The sequence below is a fragment of the Citrus clementina genome, unplaced genomic scaffold, assembly GCF_000493195.1.
Source record: "Citrus clementina cultivar Clemenules unplaced genomic scaffold, Citrus_clementina_v1.0 scaffold_3, whole genome shotgun sequence".
NCBI lineage: Eukaryota > Viridiplantae > Streptophyta > Magnoliopsida > Sapindales > Rutaceae > Citrus > Citrus x clementina.
In genome coordinates, this window is record NW_006262339.1 from 24,146,869 (window position 1) to 24,150,189 (window position 3,321).

The 3,321-nt window shown below is 39.9% G+C and overlaps 1 pseudogene; it reads right to left on the reverse strand.

The window, feature by feature from the left end:
* LOC112100228 overlaps nt 1-748 on the reverse strand; it is a 36,106-nt pseudogene extending 35,358 nt beyond the window's left edge.
* Between the last annotated feature and the right edge of the window lie 2,573 nt (nt 749-3,321).

Consider the following 3,321-nt stretch of genomic DNA (forward strand, 5'->3'; position numbering starts at 1 on the left):
TTTATAAAAGATCACCATACGAGAGGAAATCTTAAATTAAAAAAAATATTGGAAACCTAAACGCCAATCAAACACATTACATATAGCAATTTCTCTTTTTAAAGTTCAAATTATCGCTTGATAGAGTATTAAGCTTAATGCAATACCCCAATAATTTTGCAACTTCTGATACAGATCCCTCGACTATGACTTAAATTTTAATAGAAAACAAAAAACGAGGCAAGAGTGAATAGAGTAATACCAAAGTAAATTTAGGATTGTTAGGTCCAATTTATGGACCAACTTTTGAACTTCTAATAGTAGACTTAGGAGGAAGGATTCGAAGAAGTTGTGGCGGCGGCAAAAACGCATCAAGATTCACACTGCTCCTCACTTTGAGAGCCAAAAGAGTGCGGAGGCGCGACAAAGCTGACGCGCGATTCTTGTGCTGCGATCGGTCTTCGGCGGCCTGCGCTATGACGCCGGTCGGTACGTGCTTGATACGTACGGCGGATTCATGCTTGTTGCGGTGTTGACCGCCTGGTCCCGACGATTTGTATGTGTCCATTTCGCATTCGCGAAACAGCTCATCGTCGGTCAATTCTAAGTAATTCTTCTTCGAAGAAGAAGAACAATTGTCATTGGTGCTGTAATTGCAAGACAAGAACAATGGCTGATAATTCCCGCGATGCTTGTACGACGGAAAGTTTATATTTTTCCTTCCAAGTTGGGGAATCCGAAGCAGGAAGTGAGCGGCCAACGCCATCATCGATTTCAATTTCCCTCTGTGTATGTGATAATCAAAGTAAAGCTTCGTACTGGTAACACATTCTTATAGCAGGCCCAGCCCAATCACCCAATCCAGCCGAGTCGAGCAAGTGAGCAATGTTATTATTTTATTATTTTTGAACTCGCGGTGGCTCTGTATTATTTGCAAAATACTCATGTCAGGGAGAGAATATATTTTGTACTGGAATATTTTCAAAATAAATGGAGCTTTAAATAAGTGTTTGTGTTGAGAAGTGAACTGCAAATCTGGAGTTTGTAGATGAGAACGACATATCAGTCTTGCGTTTCAGAATTGGATGATATGTCAGTTTCATGTCACAAATGAGACGTTTTTTAAGCCTGGAGCATCAACCAAATGAATAAGTTAAGCACGTGATGTTGCACATGCTTTACTTACTCTAAACGACTGAAGAAGACTGTGTTTTGGATGAAGCTTCTACACGTGTATTGAAGCCAGTTTGAAAGGCTGTTAATGCTGTTAAGATCAGCGGGAAATTTCTGGGTTTTGTTAGCAACAAACCCAGGTCTGGTGAGCTGGTTTCTTGGGGTTGTTTCTAGGGCAATTCAGGCGTGTATATAAGCTGTCCTTGCTTCATTATTGTATTATTTCAAGAGTGTGATAGTTTTCGAGACATCTTGTATCTTGTAAATACTGAATCAGTAAAAGCTCTTTCTCTCTTTCACAGTGGATGTAGGTCACTTGGTGGCTGAACCACTTAACCCATTTTGCATGTGATTGTTTCTCTGTTTTTCCTTTCTTTGATAAATTGTTCTACGTAGTATTGGTTGATCTTATTTGATTCTTTGATTAAGGCTAAGTCGAGTGGATCTTGGGGGATTAAGATTGGTTATTTGCTTATCTTGGTCCAACAAATTGGTATCAGAGCAGTCACTGCTTTTTTTAATCTTGGAAATGGGATCAGCTAGGCTTGAGGTGGAAAAATTCATAGGTGAAAATGACTTTCACTTGTGGAGGCTTAAGATGAGAGCTCTGCTGGTGCATCAAGGTTTGGATGAAGCTCTTGCTGAGGAATCATCTTCAAAGAAGCCAAGAAAGGTTTCTGTTGACGATCTACCTGATGTGCTGGACAGAGCTCATAGTGCTATAATCTTGAGCCTGGGTGATGGAGTACTTAGAAAAGTTGGTGGTGAGAAGACAGCTGCAGGGTTATGGAAGAAGCTTGAAGATTTATATACCAAGAAATCAATGGCTAAGAGATTAGCTACCAAGAAAAAACTGTACACGTTACCGATGGAAGAAGGGTCATCAATAACAGATCACATTGATGCCTTCAATAAGATCATTCTTGATCTTGAGGACATAAATGTAAAGATTGATGATGAAGATAAAGCAATGATCTTGCTGTGCTCATTACCAAGCTCCTTTGAACATATGGTTGACACACTAATGTATGGGAGGCAAACCCTTACAATGGTAGATGTGAAGGAAACTTTAAGCTCCAAGGCTGCCACAAAAAGGGATTCAAGAGAGGCTGAAGGTTTAATGGCAAGAGGGAGATCTGAAAAGAAAGAGAGCAACAAGGGCAAGAAGAAAATATCCAAATCCAGGTCCAAGAACATGAAATGCTTCCATTGCCACAAGGAAGGCCATTTTAAGAAGGATTGCCCAGAAAAGAAAAATAAGCCAAAAGATACAAAGGAGAAAACTGGAGATGCTGCTGTTGCTTCAGAAAGTCAAGAATATGATGGATATGACTCAGCTAGAGTTCTACTTGTGACTGATGATCAAACCAGAGGTAATTGGGTTCTAGATTCTGGTTGCTCCTTTCATATGTGCCCAAATAAAAATTTGTTCCTTAACTATGAAGCCTATGATGGAGGAGTAGTAGTAATGGGGAATGATGCAATCTGTAAGGTGGTTGGGAAGGGCATAATAAGATTGAAAATGTTAGATGGTATGATCAGGGAGTTAGCTAATGTAAGACATGTGCCTGACCTGAAGAGGAATCTAATCTCCTTAGGCATGCTAGATAAAATGTGTTGTCTTGTTAAGCTGGAATCAGGTACCCTAAAGGTGATGAGAGGATCAATGGTATTAATGAAGGGATGTTTAAGCAATGGCCTGTATTTACTTCAAGGTACTGCAGTTACATGGGCTGTTGGGGTCTCAAACCAGAGTCTAGATAAAATAATGATGTGGCATTTAAGGTTAGGTCATATGAGTGAAAGAGGGCTGAGGGAACTGTCAAAGCAGGGAGTCTTAGGGAAGGACAAAATAGAGACTTTGAGGTTTTGTGAAGAATGTGTATTAGGCAAGTCTTCAAGAGTAAAATTCAGTACTGGAGTCCATAACTCAAAGGGAACCCTAGACTATATCCATGCTAATCTGTGGGGACCTGCACAGACAGCATCCTTAGGTGGAGCTAGATACTTCATGTCTCTAATAGATGATTTTTCAAGGATGGTATGGGTTTATGTGTTAAAAACCAAGGATGATGCCTTTGAGAAATTCAAAATCTGGAAGACCTTGGTAGAAACACAAACCAACAGAAAAGTTAGAAGGTTGAGAACTAACAATAGGTTAGAGTTTTG